The sequence below is a fragment of the Aythya fuligula genome, chromosome 3 (genome assembly GCF_009819795.1).
Source record: "Aythya fuligula isolate bAytFul2 chromosome 3, bAytFul2.pri, whole genome shotgun sequence".
Classification (NCBI taxonomy): domain Eukaryota; kingdom Metazoa; phylum Chordata; class Aves; order Anseriformes; family Anatidae; genus Aythya; species Aythya fuligula.
The window spans coordinates 85949069-85968169 of record NC_045561.1 but is presented as its reverse complement, the minus strand read 5'-3'; the positions used below and the strand labels follow the sequence as shown (position 1 = coordinate 85968169).

At 42.7% G+C, this 19101-nt stretch overlaps 1 protein-coding gene across 6 annotated transcripts in view; it reads right to left on the bottom strand.

The window, feature by feature from the left end:
- Positions 1–19101, bottom strand: part of FILIP1 (filamin A interacting protein 1) — a 121999-nt gene that overhangs the window by 16905 nt on the left and 85993 nt on the right. Inside the window, exon 1 of one of the 6 annotated variants that reach the window (XM_032184388.1) lies at positions 6178–6198. The exons of the other annotated variants lie outside the window; for them this stretch is intronic. The gene's annotated coding sequence lies outside the window, so the exon portion shown is untranslated. Of the gene's footprint in view, positions 1–6177; positions 6199–19101 lie in introns of those variants that run through there. 6 annotated transcript variants of the gene reach the window in all.

Here is a 19101-nt window from a genome sequence, read left to right as displayed (position 1 = left end):
CTTGGTTTTCCAGCAACTATTAATGTTTCACTCTTTGTCCCTCGGGGACCAGAAGGAACAGGAACTAGAATGCAAAGCTATCAGAAAAGAAAAGGAAGTCAGAAAGCAGAACAGGATGCAGTAGGTAGGGAAGGAGAAGGCTGAAGAATGCATTTGAAAACAAGAGTCGGATAGGATGTGGGAGTAAGAGAATAGTAGGAACCAGCAGGAGAGGGAAAAACAAACAAACCTTGCAGCCAACCTTGCTGGGTCACAAAAAAAAATCTCTTTAGTTTTGGCAACTCTTTGGAAAGGACTGAAAAAACATGCTGGCATATGCCTCACTATGGGTCACGTTAGAATGTCAAAAAGTAAAAAAAAGACCTGCTGCCACTCACAAAGCACTCCCTTTTCACACCAAAGGAGGAACTTTATTAGCATGAAATATATTCCATAGCTACTCCATCACACTGCTTCATGCAAAAGTTTCTGCCAAGAACTCTCCCTCTCTCTCCCAGGCTACATTTATAAAGAAATAGGATGCGTGCTCTCACAGAATATATATATATATATATATATATATTTTTTTTTTTTTTTTTGCCACAACAGAACAGTGGGAACTAGCCTGGCGGAGCTCTGAACGAACCAGCTCCCAAAGTCACGAACATATATACAAGAATGCAAGATCTTTAAAAAAAAAATTAAAGTGGCACCTATAAATTCAAAGAACAGAAGACTCTTTTGTTTTCTTTTTAAAAATATTCCCTTCTGAAAGCCTATCTCTATGTAGAGATGCTCAGAAAATTGTGTATGATTTTGAATTCCTAGGCTGTTCGTAAAGGGCATATGTGATTTTTACCCAGCAGTTGCTATAGGAGGTACAATGAAGCCAGGATGCTATGCAGAGTGCAAAACAATTCACTGGCCTCACAGTTATCTGAGAACCTAGTGGGGAATGCTGCTGAGACAATCCCTCTCTGAAAACAGACAAACAAACAAACAAAACCAACACCTGATTGATAAACTAAGCCAGGGATGAGACAGAGCAAATGGAGGAGAAGAAAGAACATTACTGCCTGTTACTGCCATGCTGCAACTCTTAGGAGAGTCAGCAGTGTGGAATAATGGGACTTGCACCTCTGGGAAAAGCAAAAATACCATAACTGTGCCAATACAACTAGGTGAATTAGCTTATGTATGCATATTGAACAAGGTAGGAAACATCGTGGAGCCTTCTATTCTGCCTCAGCCTTTAGACAGTGAAACTGGACTGCCTAGGATCTGGCAAGTGAGCTTTCACAGAAGTCCGACACTTGATGACACTTCTGTTTTCCACAGCCAGGGAAGCTGCTTCTGTGAGGGATGGATGGGAAAGCTGCGCAGGTGCCAAAGAAATAAACAATATCTACACCTCTTCCACGGTATTGCTAACCACTATAATAAAGTTAACTTGAAGCTCACTCCTGCTTTTGTCTGCTGTACAACTCTCATACCTCAGTGGCTAAACTGGAATTTCAGCAGGACTGCAAAGTGGTGTTGCCCCATCTTGACCCTCACAACTGCTCTGCTACCAGGCTTTTCATCTGACTGCTGCTGCTGCTGGTGTTTGCTAAGTGACACCGACCTGCGTGGGCTCTGATGAAACTCTGAAAGCACCTCAGAGACTCAGAGCACGTGTGTCCTTAATGTATTTGTCTGGAGCAACTGCATTCTGGGTTGTCAGGAGGTTGAAAACACCTGCATTCAGGGTCAAAATATGCAAAAAAAAAAAAAAAAAGGCAGCATTTTAATAATGAAATGTGAGCTAGTCAAAATACTGACAAGCCAACAGTTTGGCACTCTGAGTCCAGTCCTTGTATTTTCTGTCTTGGTTTGCCTTTTTTTTAAGAGATGAGAAATATTTGGGTATAATTATATTATCTGCATTCATCAATAAGAGTATAAAGGACTCAAACATACAGACCACAGTAGGGATGAAGGGAAGGCAGATCTGCTCAACGCATTGTAACTGCTTCACCATAACACCTGCTTCTCAGTGAAAAGCGCTGCTGAGCTTGGCGCAGTACCCTCCTTTCTCCTTTACAGTAAATTGGGTAAATAAAATAGCAAATCCTTACGTACAATTATATGCAAACTGTTAGCTGCCTCAGTTAAAAACATCCTAGGACAACACCATTCCCTAATTTTGTACCACAATGGAAGAGGTACCCAATCCTGGTGCCAGGGCAGGACACCGGCCTACTGAAGCTTCTGGCACAGCCTGGCATGGTTTGTGCCATGACAGCACAAAACCAACCGCAGGATTAAGAACAGGAAAATTTTCATAAATCAGTCGATTTGCAGACACAAGAGTGGAAGAAGAGCAGCTACAGACTTGGTTTTAACATTCTTGATGAGCCATGTGCTGGAAACAGCCAGCAAGAGTGGAGGTGTGAGGGAGTGGGCACCAGGCCCTCCCTGCCCTCCTTCCTGTGGGTTTGGTGCTGAAGCATTTCATTGCACAAGGTCTTTCTGCTTCCCCTTCGCTCCTCCATGCTTCAGACTGTCAGAAGTGGGCTGGGATGCTGATATCTGCCAAGCCCTGTCCCTCCAGGGATGTTGCTCCACTTCTTTTGTTATGGTTATATGTCTATGCTTTGTCCTACCTGTCCCGAATTACTTGCTCAGGCTGGGGCTAATCACTCCTTCAGGTCTAGAAGGCATTTTTTCCGTTTGGAAACCTGGCCAAAACCATACAATTTTCCCCCCTCAGCCAGATGCCTGCTGCCAGAAAGTCTGGCTATTGTGTCAACGTCTTTGCAAGAGACAGTTCTGGATTACAGTGCAGACTGGGTTTGTAAAGAGGCACGTTGGGTATGTTGTGAAGGAAGAGTTCTCCAGCACAGGCAGGGCTTCAGCCTGCTGCAAGCACTGCTCCTGCCTTACGAGGGGCACTGACTATGCCCCAAAGGATGGGTGACATAGGACACAGATGGCTCTCCAGTCCTTCCAATGGGAATGAACAAGGACTGAAAGGGCTCCTTGCTGGAGTCTGCACTGGATTAATGCTGCTGGTTAGCCATCAGGGTGGTTTAACGTTCCCTTAACTCTGATCAATTAATTGAAGCACTAAAGCTACAGACTTATTTTAGCAATATACACTGTTTTTGCTGGTTTACTTCTGCATATGTCACATTTGCTTGCTGAGATGTGCAGGAGGAACCCCACATTACTATTTTCACAGCATCTCCTCTCAGACTTGAGTGAGACTCCAACAAAAATTATAACTTAGAGCTGGAGAATGATGTTTTGGTGGTTTTGAAAGACACAGTGATAACTTCATACCACAACTTAGATGAGCATTACTGGATTTCAGATGGGACTTATTTTATTTGTAAATGGTAGAAGAAGTAACAGCAGCAAGACCTGAGCCAAAATCAAGCATTAGTTCTTGCCTACATTTGCAGAAAGATTGCAAATAGTGATCAGTAAGCATTTTCTTGCTTTCTAAAGGACCATAATCTTTATGAATGCATTTGAATTATAATCAAAACAGCAAACTGGGAACTATAAAAGCCATGCCTAGCACTGACAGCTGATAAGAGAGCAATTCTCCAAGATGGCTTACAATCTTTTAAGAAAACACAAAGAAGTTTCAGTTATCCAGGGCAAGATGCTTGGTGATTTCCAGTAAGCCACTTGTCCTCTTATGGAAGCATTCATTTCAGAATGTCTTAAGCACAGAATGTAAAAGTGAAAAGCCCCCAAAACATTTATTGAAAATTATACCAGAGTTTGCACTGCACTTTCCATTTCCTTTTGTCAGAGTGCTTCCATCAAGATAAGAAAAACATCTCCAATGACTGCACAGCCTTTCCCACCTCTAAGGCAGAAATTGGGAATTCAGCTATGCGAGGAAACCCTGGTAAGGCAGAACATGACCTGAAATGAGCAGTTCATGTGTGCATCAACACATCAACATTTTGGCACCACACTTTAGCTGTGCTGGCCTAGTTTAGCTCCCCCCAGTGCAAGAAGACTAAGTTAAGCTTTCAAGGTATCTCCAAGTGTTTAATGAAGAACCCACAAGAGGGGCCAACACGGAGAGTAAGCCAGAGATATTTGAAGAGGTATTTCCCGCACTATCAAGCCAGGGGCAGCAGAGGGAACACCAGATAGAAGGATGGGAAGGAGGATGGGAAGCAGGTAAGATCTCAGGAGCACCTTTTAGCTAAGTTTATACATAGCCTGGAGGTCCACAGAGCTCTTTACTGCTGCTCTAGCACAAAGCCACCTCAGATGTACTTCTCCTGTAGTACCTCCTTCACCATTTCAACTCCTAAAAGCTTGTTGTGATGTGATGTAATGACTTCTACCCTATTTTGTGTGTGGCTGGGAAGTGAGGGTTAAGAGAAGCACACTAACAAGGACACAGTCACTCCAAGGATAAGCTGGCTGGCAGCTGGTGAAGGCTGCTTCCTCCACGAGGGGCCAACCACACCAGCTGGCAGCGTTTCTGCCACTCACACAGCTGTCCTGAGGAAGGACTGGGCAAGAAAACACCTTCACAAGCTCCTCTCTTCTGCCTTTCCACTTGAGCCCTGAAGAGTCGGTACTGCATTGGTGCAGTGTTAGGCAGACTAGACAACTTCCTAGCAGGAGGTCAAAAGCTGCTGCCCATTAGGTGATGTGAGGGGCTGAGTGCTAGAATCCAGGGACAACAAACACCACCAAGAGGTACTTTAACTTAATAAAGCAGTTCCCTCTTTATTTTTTATTTTTTTTTTTCTGTTTAATGTATAACAGCTGATTTTGAAGATTATTTCTATGGCCACTGGGAAATTCTCCACTTCTCCATTTCTGACTGCCTCTGTGTCCCAGCCACCAGGCTGGATTCAAGGACTCTGAGAACCTACAATTTCAACTCAAACTAAGCAGAGGCAGAAGGTGGCCAGGCTCCCTAGGAAGCAACAATCAGGCCTAACAACACTTAAGCTGGAAAACTGAAAATTAGACAGCTCTTTCAAATCATCAGCTTCAGGCCTGATTATACCTTATACACTTATACGCATCTCAGCTGACAGAAGAAAGATGTGAATGAGATCAGGTCCTAGGGCAGGAAAAGCAATAAACAAACTACATTTGTGCTCCTTTCTCCTTTCAATTCATCAGACTTTAAAGCTGACTAACAAAGAGGCATCTGCTTGTTTTGCCTTGCTACAGAACTTCCCGAGATGCTGTTCTGTTATCACAGGGTCAAATATGAAAACAAATACAACTTGTTAAAAAAAAAAAATAGTTACCAGTTCTAGTGAACCTAAGGACACATTTTTGTGGCTATTTACTATGCAAAATTAAAGTGTAAAAAAACAACAAACATATTCTTCACTGCTGAATTAACTTTTGAGAAGTGATTGTATAAAATAAAATTAAAAGCAAATTAATACTCCTGCTACTTCAAAACTACATGACAGTGCCCAAATTATATCATGGAAAACATCTTCTCGATTTAGGAAATCGTCTTACATTGGCATTGATTGTCTCATACAATGCTACTTTTCTCCTTTTTTTTTTTTTTTTTTTTAATTCCTAACCCTGATTTTGTACAAATGAAATTCCCCTGTGCCGAAGCAGTCTGTCGGTGCTGAGGCTGTCTGTCAGCCCGCACAGTGAGTAAGGCAGGAGGAGGAACCCTTACGAGGTCCAGCGCCCCACCGACCTGCCCATACTTTCTCCAGGTAAGGAACGCACCAAAGATCTCGACGAACAACACCACAACCGAAACTTGCTCAGGGAATGAAACAGCATTACAACCGGACAGGCATTTTTTTCCCACCCTCTATCCCAATTAAGACACCCCCATTAATTTCCCAGCCGGGAGGGAGGGCGAGCAGAGCATCGGAAAGGAAGGCGCCGCGCTCCGCTCGGCGATCGCGTTTGCCAGCCCCGTGGTTGTCCTCCCCTGACCCCTCGGGGCTCAGTTCTCCCCAGAAAGCCCCAGGGCACCCCTCGGCACTGGGGGTGCTCCCTCCGGGCTCCCTCCCGGCCCCAGCAGCAGCTCCCAAAATTCCCCCTCTCAGGGCAGCCCCCTGCTCCCTGCCTATGCCGGGCATCCAGCTCGCGAGTGGCGTGCGCACGGATGGGAGCTACTCCAACTCAAAATAGTAATAACAATAATAATAAATAAATAAAATAATTATTAAATTGGCATGATCTTACCTTATAAATGGACTTTTTTTTTTTTTTTTTTTTTTTTTTTTTAAGCTACCGAAAGGAATAGCCCGCAGCCCCCGGCGGGTCGGAGCTGTCGCTCAGGTCCCCCCGCCGTGTCCGTGCCGTGTCCCCTCCGTGTCCCCGCCGTGTCCCCTCCGTGTCCCCGCCGCACGGTGCCGGCCGCGGCGCCGGTCGCGCCGGCTCGGGGCAGGGGAAGGGGTGGAGCGGGGAAGGCGGCGGCCGGGCTGCGGGGCCGGGGGTGCGGCGGGGAGAAGGGGGGTGCAGAGGGGAGGGGGCTGCCCTGCCCTGCCCGGCCCTGCCCGGCCCGCGGGGGGCTTCGGGCAGCATCTCCTCTTAGTGGCCTTTCGCCAAGCTCGGGACCCGACAAGCCCCCTCCGGGCTTGGGGTATGTGGGGTTGTGGTAAAGGATCCTCGGGGAACCCTCACCGGGATGCTTCGTGCTGCTGGTGGAGGCATGAATACCTGAAAATCCCCAGTGGACTTAACGTGTGTGCTTGTCTGGTCTCCAAAATTCATGCAGAGTAGCAAGGCCAACCGAGAGTATGCATAAAGTCTGCAAAGCACCATTCTGCCCACTCCTGGCATTTAAAAGTCCTGCAGCAGCACCTCTGTTCCCCAACCACCACAAAAGAATTTGGGCATTCCTTCTATTTACCAAATGACTCCCTAGATTGGCCATGGTCTCCATCTTCAGTCTTTACCAGGAGAACTAGAAACCATTCTTCCCTTCCCTTGCCCTTCCCATTTCCCTTCTCCTTACCCCTTTCTTTTCTCTTCCTCTTCCTGTTCCCTTTTCTCAAGAAGCCTGTAATATCCCAAAACATTGAAAACTTATCACATCTAATATCATTATCCACAAAAATGGACAAGTGTGTATTTATATTTTTGGGAAACTATTAAATTCCCTCTTCTATCATTATTTTTACTTAGGACTCTCTGTATACGAGCTGGACAGTGTTCATTTGCAAAGCAGGTGCTTAATGACTGATTTTATGCTCTTTATTCAAGGCTCTTTTTACTACACACTCATCAGAGTCTCAACTGAACATAGAATTGCCAGAGAACACCACATACATAATGGGAAACACTACAATAAAAATCAACCATTGGCACCCAGAGGGATCGCCAGAAGCATTTAGATCCTTTAGATCACCTGCATAAAAGTCTGCATCCCGCGTTAGCAAAATAATCAGTAGCAACAGCATGTTGGCAGTCTCGAGGCAATCCATACCAGAAGGGTGCGAAGCACTTTGCAAGCAAGTTGCTGAGCCATCTGCTGGTGGACGTGCTGGACCACGATCAGCAGCGGACAGCAAGGCCTCTGAGGAGGCCGCCGCATCACAGAATGCCACCACTGCTCACCCAGATGCGAGCAGAGTCCCAAGGAAGCCCAAAGCATCCTCTGGACAGTGCCAAATCATAAAAACACAGAATGGTCAAGGTCAGAAAGGACCTTGGGGATGTCTAAGAGCAGGTCCAAGCACAGGGCCTGCTCTACCTGAGTCTCAGGTGCCTCCAACCCCTCCAGGCAGCCTGTTCCAGGACCTGCCCAATTGTATGCTGGAAGATACCGAAAATAGGTTGGATCATTGACACAAGGTGACATATATCACATACACTGCCTCATGATAGCCACTAATAGCACCTGTGACCACAAGCTCGCCCCACAGGGCTCTTATCCCAGACCATCAGAACCCCCAGCTTACTCCATGACTTAGAAATAAAAATGCAGGGAATGGGACACAGACACACAGAAGTCATCTGGTTGTGAGCCAGCAGATGCAAGACTTGTTAAAGAAGGCACAGCATGGCAGTGCTGTGCCTGCCCAGCCAGTACTAGCTGAGGTATGTCTGTGCCCCCACTGGACCTAATAATTAAAGTGTTCTCCACCACCAGGCCAACTACTCCAGGTACCACCACTACAGCAGTGCCAAAGGTAGAGAAAGCATCACGTAGGACGTCACAGCAAAGGCCAAACTGGCTTTCAACCTCCACAACTTCTACTGAATGGTAATTGAATATTGTGTGTGTGTATATATATATATATATATAAATATATATAAGTATAAAGACACTTTGTATGTTGTTATTGCTCAACAATACCATCACTTTTAAGTCACATTAAAGGCTGGAAAAATCTAACCTGCTCCCCAGAACGTCATGTCTCTTTTTGTTTATGCTGTCATTGGGATATTGGGATGATGTAGTCCAAGAATTCCTGACTAAAGCAGCACTTGCAACATGGTGAGGCCAGATAAGAAGGAAAAAAAAAAAAAAAGTTCATGCAGGGGAGGGAATAGCTAGGAATCCCAAATTCCAGCTCACCTCTGAAAGTCAGAAGTTGTACTGTGCATCTGGCACTGTCTCTGCCATAGAGGAGAGTAACTGGGAAGCAAAGGATGGAATTGGTTTAACTGCTTAATGATGTGCTAATAGACTACACATTTCTTTGATATGTTGCTCTCTTTAAAATTCAGTGAACTGTGCACAGCAATGGACTTCTCTTGTAGATCGTAGAGACTTGTAACAAATGATTGCCTTATTATAAAATTCTCTGTAAACAGGGCTTTGTAATCTTTCCAGCAGACTACCCTACTCTCTGTTGGCTCTTTATCTTCTGTGTAGAAACATATGTAACATTTACAAGGAAAGCAGCCCTTGCAACTCTCTCCAAGTTTTCTATCATCTAACAAAAAGTCCAAATATTTTTATTTGTGCAAAACAGAACAAAGCTCTTCCTGAGTTTGTGTTTACTTATATACATGAAAAAGTACTTTGTGTAGCTTGCAAGACTGGTATTTTTTTGTTGTTGTTGTTCATAAAACCTCAAGAACAGTGAAAATCTTCCATGATGTTTCATTTTTTCCTTTTGGTAGTCAAACTCATCTGTAAGTCAAACAATTTCTACTCACCCAGTTGCCTGCTCTGAGCGTAACATACTAATATGAGTCCAGTGGTATCCTGACAAAATGTGAAAACTTAAAATATTGAGGGAGGGGAGAGGCTGATATTAATTTGCTGGTGAAGATACGGTGAACAAGGTGATACGCTGTGCCTTCTGAACACAAATAAATAATGAAGATAGATGTAATAAATTCTTGAAACATGACTTTGTAGGAAAAGCCTGAGAAAAAGACTTCAAGTTGGACCCTGTGCTGTTATATCTCAGGCAATACATTTTATATGGCTTACATCATGCACACTAAAAACTTCATTTGGTGAGATACACTGACAACTGGCTTTGTTCACCTTTGTTCTTATTTAAAACAGGTTGTTCCATGCAGCTGTTAAAAAAAAAAACCTGTGCATGCACACACACACATGCACACATTCACATACAGGCTTTTTTATTACTCCCCAGATCTTTCTAAATATGTCATGCTGATTAGATTTAAAATTCTTTTTCTCTTTGCAGCATGAAAATTGCCCTACATTAGGGCATGCTGCCTTTTATGGAAGCATGATTCAAAAGGTTTTTTTTAAAAAAAGCAGTTCTGGATTTGTTTTTCTTTTCCACTTTGTTGTTGTTGTTGTTTGTTTGTTTGTTTTCTTCTGCATTTCTACTTCCATAACACTTGTGTGTATCCTCCTGGTATCTGGGAAAGCTTAATATATTCACAGTTGCATGTGTGACTCAGATATTTTAATAAATAAATAGCGCAAATTTAACTGCAAACCATAGATGGTTACAGAAATACACCACGTGAAGTTATATCACTCATTTTTTCTCTCGATGAATAGCAAAACCTGCATTGGTGGGGCTCACAAAATCCCAGATGCTGGCACAGCCCTCTGGAGGCCATGAGGTCCAACCCGTACTCAAGTAGTGCCACCCAGAACAGGCTTCCCAGGACCATGTCCAGTTCACTTTTGAAGGTCTCCAAGGAGGGAGACTCTAGAGCCTCTCTGGGCAACCTGTGCCAGTGCTCAGTCACCCACACAGTAAAGAACTGCTTCAGATGTTCAAAGGGAACCTCCTGTGTCCACTACCAGGTCCCCAAATCCTTCTCTGACAGGCAGCTTTCCAGATGGGTGCGTACAGGTGGATGGGGTTGTTCTTCCCAGGTGCAGGACTTGGCATTTCATGATTTTGCTATCGGTGCACCACTCCAACATGTCCAGATCCCTCTGGATGGCAGCACAACCCTTTTGTGTTATCTGCAAAGTCACTGGGGGTATGGGTACACTCTGACCTCCTTGAAATAAAGATGATTCCAGATTAAAAAGGAGACATTTACACTAGTTATACCTAGTCAATGACACATTTTTATAGTATGTTTTGATTTTTATTTTGTGAATAGGCACCAATACTGTCACAGAAGTTGGCTGTGGCCCTTTGACCAAAGCGTCTCTGGAGTCAACATCAGAGGTGTTCAGGACCTCAGAGAAATTCCACACGGCAGGATAGTTCCTTGCTGCCCCCTGTAGACCTACCATTTTTACTGACAACTGTGTTTAATCAGAGCACCCTCTCTGCTGTGTCCCTATCATTTCTCATTTTACTAATCTACTCACTTTTGATGTGTTAGGTGTTCATACGGAGAAATGACATGGAGGAGTGAGCTTGAGGCTTTGAGAACAGGAAGAGCTGTGACTCTTCGTAGATTACCAGGAGAGAGATGCTTCATCTTTTGGTGATGTCTTGGCCTCTTTCACTTGACTTGGGTCTGGGACATGAGCAGCTTCACAGTTCTCCTAGGGCATATGTGCCATGGGAAACTATCAGAGAAAACCGTTTTTTCTTATGAAACCTAAGTGATGGAGGACTTTTAGTGCTGGAACTTAGAGACTGCAAGCCACAATGGCCCAGGGTGTGGGACCAGGCTGATGTGTTTCCAGAGACTCTCTTAAAGAGAAAATTAATTGTAACACCCATACTACATTTTCACAAAGCAGAACCTAGCTTCTGCTCCTTCACACAGCACCCTCTGTCTGTCCATAAATGTTCTCTATCAAACCTCCCATTTTAGAGCAATTATTTTACTTCAGAGTGACATGACAAATCTCAGGGTCTTTCAAGCAGCTCTTGAAAATGCCTGTTCCTGTTCTGTATTTGTACAATTGGGCCTCCTCAGATGGCAAAGGGTCTCAAGTACTCTTACAATATACAGCATAAGAAATGACGGTGGCTATCACAAGAAGAAAGAATGACATTAACAACAAAGGAGTAAGCCTGACTGATTTTCACCAGTGTGTTGCTTTTGTTCTGTTGATAGCTGGCTCTGCTGTTGCCCCTTCGTTTGCCTCCCTCTCATCTGACTTTTCTGAGCATGGGGTTACAGTACAGAGATACTCCACCCAGAGGTAAGGGTCACATTTTTAAGCATGAAACTCATAAAGAGCTGTAAATAACTTTTAAAGCAAGTAACTCATAAAGAATTGCAGTGAATATTCCCTAACTAGAAAATGAAAATTAAGGCAAAAGTATTCCCCCCCCCCCCTCCAAGTGTATGATATTCTGGTGCAAACAAGTTCAGGAAAGTCCCAGTGACTGTGCTATTGATCACGTGTTGAACATGATAAATATGAAGACTTCTCCTTTATTTTTGGTGTATCTTTCTTTAGATATCTTCTTGCATTTTGGTCTTGCATTTGCTTCCAGCTTGGTCTGTTCTCCATCTTCACCTCCACCATCTTTCTTCCATCTGTCATCCACCTGGCAGGCCTACAGGACTCCACGTCCACCAACACTTCATTCCCCTCACCACTCCCTTGGTTCTCTAATTCACATTAAACTCTAATTCATATTCACTTCCATATTATTTGCTTTGCCGCTGCCATCCCCTGCCCTAAACCTGCCTCTTTGGTGTTCCTCTTCCTTTACCTTCCTATTCCATCTGTTCATTTCTTGCCCCTGAAGGGATTAACTGCTTTAATTCCAGCTCTTTTTTTTTTTTTTTGGACTTCCTTTTCTTTTGTGCTTCTTCTCACTGACCTCTCCTCAAAGCAATGTGATACAGGAACTGATTTGGGCTGGAAAGCATGCACACCTGAGTCCTGCATCTAAAACTAGAAGTTGTCCACCTCGCTGTTTCTTATTTGATATGTCACTGAAATAATGCATTTGGTAGAGTGAATAAAACCACTGGGGAGGAAAAGTGAGAGAAAACAGACTCCAGATAATTACTGCTTTGTTTTAACATCAACCAAACCAAGAGATAGTGTCACCATGAAAACAAGGGACGAGTGTTTACAAATAAAAGATTGAAGAAGTTTAAAAAACTACATATAGGAAGCAGCCATCATTCAAATAATTGCATGCACTGTGCTAGTCAAGCTTGTTCTCCAGCTGCTTCGTACAACAGCCATGCAGCCTGAGAACAAGACTTTGCTCAAGTGGGGTCAATATAAAGAACCTCTCTCTCTCAGTGCAGGATCTCAGATTTTCTAAGAAATGCAGGCTATGCTTGCACTGTTTTATATTACATTTTGCCACCTCAGTCACAGCTTGATGTAAGGATAAAGCAATATGCACCTATAAAAACAGAGAAAAATAAATCATCTCATGAAGATTCCTTCCTGGTTTTTAAACATAATTTCCTGTGAGCTCCAAACTTTGTGATTTAGCAAATGGATCCTCAGTTAAAGGCTTCATATGCTGTGCAAGAGCAATCAGCTGCTGCTTTTATGACCTAAACTGAGACTGATAGATTTTAACAACATCAGCACTGAGTAATCCTGGCTTTCACCACATCCTAATATGCCATGTCCCAACTGTCAGTCTGAAGAGCTAAGAAGGTATTTCTGTTAACACTCATGCCAGGACCCTCAGCTCTTGCCCAGAACACAAAGGAGCACACACCTGCCCACCACATCTGTCTCACAAACACAGCTTTGCCAGCTCTTTCTGCCCCTGTGTTCTGAATGTGCAGCATAAATGGGGAAAAAAAAAAAAAAAAGATCCCTACACCTACACAAAGCTTTTCTACTACCACGTAGCTAATTGATACAGCTCATGCATTTGTTGGGTTTGTTGCTTGCATTAGATGTGTGTCTATTGAGAGGCCATTGCAGCAGAGAATGCCCTCACTGTTTTTTAACCTTATATTTTTAACCTGTTATTTTAACCTTATATTTGTATTTGCTAAGAGCAAAAAAAAATGGGAGTCTGATTGCCCAGAGCCCACGGCTCTCCCATAACACCAAACCCATTAACCCATCTCACAGCTGATATGAGACGTGAGGCCAATCTCACACAGTAAGTGTAAATTGCAAGCTGCCATTCCTGCCTCTGCTTGCCTTACAGCTTCTTTTCTACCATCTCTGCCTTGCCCTCTGAACAACTGCACCGCCTGCGTGTCCTGGTCCCGCTGATTTCTAATTGTGTATTTGGTTTTCAGCTGTCAACTTCCACTGTGCATCCCTCACTTACAAATTGCTATTATTTTTCAAAATGTTATAGTGATGTAAGTGCAAATGATGCCTCACACAACAAGAGAGGCAACAGTTTGGAAAAGCTTACAGCTTCCTTGGCAGAACCAGTAGGCGATACTGGCCAAAATAACTCAAAATATAAAGACATTATTTGGCTATAGAAATTATTTTAAAATAGTATGGTCCTAAGTGCTTATTATCATGAACATAAATGCAGACAGAACTTATGTAAAAATATAATCATAAAGGAAATAGATATTGTTGATGCGTTACTTTTTTGGAGAGCAAGTTCTTACTCAGAAGCTGTAACTCTGCTAACTGCTGTATGTGCTACATTTATATATGCATTTTTGGAGTTCCTACTCATTTATCCCATTAATCAAGAAGAGCTCTCCTGACTTCAAAGGAATTGCACCAGTGCCAGCTTTGTGCTCATGAAACTCGGAGTCAGGCTGGTGTTTTTACAGATTAGTTATTTCCTAAGACCCAAAGAAGCTGGATGCAGGGAGCTCAGTGTGCTAACGATGGGCACAAAGCAATAGTGCCTGTCAGTGAAAGCAAGTTGGACCAGCAGCGCTTGGCCTGTCAGGTGAGGACACGAGCCAGTCAAACCAGGACACGGTCTTCTCTGCCGAAGGATTAGCAGCACACAGAGGCACGAGACGTGCAACAACTGCGAGCAGCAGAGCTCTACCACCCACACCACCGGGATGGACAGTGCTCTGCCCCTGCCACTTCTGGAAACTGGGTTGTATCCCATCCAGTAATCTGCAAAATGAAAAACGCTGAAAGCTATGCATCATTTTAAAATGAGTTAAGTCATCCAGGCAAAGCCCAATATGTAAATGTTGAAAGAGAATACTTCTATCCATTTCCAATTCCTCTGAAAATAAACATTTCATATGGAATTGTAGAGGAACTTTCAGCCTGTGATATATATACTTGTCACCAAGAGGCACTTTTTCACCTATGACATAATTGCTACCATCAGAGAAGCACTGCTGCTGCTCTGCTGTAATTTAGCCTCATTTTCTGCTCATTTCATTATCCTTTCTCATTAGGGCATTACATATTCAGCTATGTTACTATTAATCTTTTCCCACCATAAGCAACTGGATAACAGAGCTGTGTGAATAATTGATTTTTCAATTCCTTAGCTGATCTAAAAATTCAACAAGTAATTATCAAATGAAATAATAATAAAAAAGCTTTATTTTTCTCTCTCATTCAAGAAAAAATGTGAAATTCAGTGAAACATTTGTTCATCTTGAATAAGCCTTTTCATCCATCTTTGTCTTTTAAGAAAAGCAGCAAACAGGGAGGCAATAACTTGGCACCATTTGCCAAACCAACAAGTGAGAAATCCTCCCTTTCCAGGAGACAGAGTCCCAGCCCAGTGAGTTCCTGTGTCTGGGGAGTCTGAATACCCCAGGCACTGACCTACAAGGACATTTTCACCCCTTGGGTGGAAAGAACTCAAAAAGCATGTAAATGATTTGTAAAAGTGGAACAATTTTGAGTGGGAAGAGACCTCCCCAGGAGATGCAACAACGTGACCAGGCTTCCTCCAAGAGGTGACTTCAGATCCCATCAGGGTGATGGGAGGTATGAAAGTCTCCCACAGTCCAGGTGAACAGCATAACCACAGGGTTATTTGGTATGTTTTGTTGTTGTTGTTGTTTGTTTGCTTGCTTTTGACTAGCTGGTCTTATGAATTAAGCCACTAGCTTTCCATTTGTGATATTTCTAACAATTTTCTTACACACAAAGTGGCCTTTGTAAAACAAAATTTTAAATAATTAGTCCAAATGCAAACTTTGACAATTCATTATTAGTATCATAGGCGCTTTATAAATACGTGCTCAATTATACATATTTTACTCTACAGTCCTTCTCCATTACATTTGCACAAATTACAGCAAGTTTCACGAGAACATTTACTTTGGATTTTTGCATCCCCTTGTTCTTTATTTTTTATTATTTTTCATTCTGCCTTAAGATTTTTTCCACATATAAGCCTTAAAAAGAAATGAAAACTGAAATGATGCAAATACAAAACTTATTACTGGTATTCTCCGCTGCTGGTGGCATGCCTATAATCTATCAGCTATTATTTGCCAGCATTGTCCAGAGGTCTTAAATAAAGTTATTGCCTCATGGTACTTGGCACTTAAACTCACAAGTAAAAAGGACTTCTGCCAGAAGTCTCTTCTGGCTTACATAGATATGAAAACATAAGGGGAGCTATACTGCGTCAGACTGGGGCCAGTTCTTCCCCAATGTTGTGTTGTTGATTACGGCTAGGGAGACGATACCAGAAACAGTACAGAGCCAGGGGTCCTGCCTGCAGCTTTGGGTCACCCTGGCAGCCTCAACACACAGGGATGCCCCAAGTTCCTTCCAGGCAGTTGGGATTAATTCATGGCCATGGAGGTAAGCTTTGCCAGTTATCCCGTCCTGGTTAGATACATGCTCCCGTGTGGAAGGAACAAAAATGAGGCATGAAGAGGTAAAATTACATGTTCAGGGGCCCAACAGCAGCATTATTGTTAGGATTTCTGTGGAACCTACCATTTTTACTGAAACCTGGTTTTGGTCTTCCTAAGAAAATAAATCCTTAGGGGAGATGTTGACTCAGATCTTGTCTCCCCCAACAATACAGCAAGTCAACCTCTCAATTATGCCAAACTGACAGAAATTCACTTGCATCCATTCCTCTCCCAGTTCTCTTCCTTCTGCCACCCCCACTCTACCACTGCCCTCGATTATGTACTCATATCTATAAGGAGAAGGCACCTGAGATCCTGGCAGGAATTACAGCAAAGGATTGAAAAAGCTTTGCATCTTTTTAGGGTTAGGACAGCTCCTTGTATAGGCTCACTGAGTCAGAACGGCACCCCAGATCAGATGGAACCCTGAGGTTCTTCACATAAGTTATTGAAAGTTATTTGACAGTGTAGAACAGGTCTTGAATAAACATAGTATGTCATATTCTTCGCTAGTCCTTCTGTACATCTCTGCAGTGGTAAACTTCCATTTATACATAAAGCAAATGCCCAGCATGTTCAAGCTTGAGTGCCTTTTTAGCATATATTTATACTTGTAAATAAGTGGCATCTGTCTAAAATGTTTAGAAATTCAGTGAAACCTGGCACGTTCACTAAAACCTGTTTCTAATCTTTCTGAATGAGGAAGCAATTTTCCCAACATGACCCCGATTCAGTTCTCATTTTCTTTGCCTAAAAAAATGACAACTTAAAAAGATGGCCTCAATAGAATCATGAACTGATATTTATTTCAGTAGTATAATAACTCTGAAACATGCCAAAGGCCCCTTAAATGTTCAAATTGTTACCTATTGCACCCTGGACAGAGTTTGGGTCCGTGAGTAGATTTTGAATGAAGTAATTTTTTCCCCCCATCTGACCCTGGGAGCATTTGAATTGATGATTTTAGCAAGCAAACTTGGTAGGAATAATGAACTACATATAGTTTTGTATAATAATTCTCTCTCAAGGGCTGTGAAGCTGATGCCTACTTAGAAATTTTGGAAGAATAGCTGAAACAACACATGATGCTATTTTATATAATCCCAGAAGTGACTGAAACTGGACAGTTTTGAAGACTATCCAAGTGTGAAGAGATGGATTTGGATTAGTCCCAGCTCATGGCAAGCCTCGCATTGTGTAAGACTCGCAATACTTTCACATTGTTTCTCCACAGTTCGATGTGGCTGTTTGTTCTCTCATTTTTAAGGTACCTTTGGAGCTATTTTGTTGGAGCTTGAGACCAGAATCATTAGTTAAAACATGAGCTTCAAGCAAGTTGCAGGGAACAGCCGCGGCCTTGCAGTCTTTACAGCTAGGACTGTAAAACAGGACCTGTAAAATGGATGACCTTCAGATTTACTTAACTGTGCAGAACTGGTATTTGTCACTGCCAGGTTTATTCATTTATTTCTTTTAATAGACTACCACAGAATTTGTAATCTGTGATCTACAAAAATATTACATTTGTAGGAAAAAAAAAAAAAGTGTTTCCAAACTATACAGATAGTATGTCAGTTTAAAAGAAAAGAATAAAAACTGTTTATTTTTTTATTAAACTGTAGCCCTTGCCTTCTACATTATAAGATTAAAGGTTTAGAAATGCAATTACTGAAAAGTAGACAGAGAGTGACTCAGTGCTTTACTACAGCCAGTAATGTGCAGAAAGATGAGTAACTACTGTAGGCAATGGTGAATTCCCACAGTCCCGTTGGGCTGACTTTTCCTTTTTTTGGGTCACAATTTGGAAACCAGGACAGAGAAACAATGAACAGATGAAAAAACCTAAAGTCTGGGTATGAATATGGCTAAGAAATACTGGAGCAAAAGAAACAACAAAAAAAAATAATTGTGTAAAAGAACTTAATTTCCATACTTCAAAGGAACCACCGACAGATTACACAGTTGCAGGCCAAAGACTGTGCTGTCTGTTTGTACCATACACCTCACCCCAATATCTCAGTATAGGGCTGTTCTTATCACAGAATTTGGCCTTAAACTGGTAAATCACAGAGATTTATTAGCCCTGAACACTTCAGACTTTTGGCTTGATTGTTCTCTATACAAGAGATGGAGGCTCTGCCCTGCTGTCTTTCTGCCAGGTTCTTTATTTTACAGTCTCCATAAAAATCAAGAAAAAATGCAAACTGGAAAGGTAACGTACACAAAATCTCCAAGCCCTCTTGCACTCCAGCCTCTACACTTGCTTGGGTGCAATTAAATAAAGGGAAACAAAAATGCAAGCGCTCCCCAGTGAAAGACTTGGTGCTGCTGTCTCATGGGAAGAAGAAGAGGGGGAGATTGGACAAAAAAAAAAAAAAGAAAAAAAAAAAAAGAAAAAAAAAAAAGAAAAAAAAAGAAAAAAAAAAAGGCAGAAATGTAAAAAGGGAAAACAAAAGAAGATTTTCTAAAACCTGCTAACATCAACACTCCCATTTTTGTTTCAAGACGGCTGTGTGCTTTATTGCTTGCAGATTGGTTTCCTTTGCAGGTGATGCGGGCCCAGAATTACATCACCAGCAGAGCAGCCAAGAGCATCTCAGTGCCAGGATGACCGAAGCCGAGAGGAATGCATTATCACAGACCGCGGAGGGACTCGCCAGTGCATTCCTTGCTGGGGGTGCTGTGATGGGGGAGGCAGAGAGGAGATGATTTTACGCAAGGGCTGAAAGGAAACTTTGTAGAGGAAAGATCTGGGGTCACAGTCCTGCTGTCTCCTCTAAGCAGATCTAATTATGGTTGTGTACTTCAAAAAGAGGGTTTAACTAAAACCAGATTCAACAGGGCATTGCTTAGGGAGTACAGAATGAGTCCTCTCAGCCCTGCCTTTGAGGAAAGCGCAAAATGCCTCAGTGTGCAGGGAGCGCTGTCCCTTGTAAAGAATAACTTGAAGCCACAGCAAGAGAAGCAAGAACCAACTTAAAATCCTCATAGCTTCGATGATGATGCGTTTCATAAAAATGTGACCAGATGTAATATCGATGCATC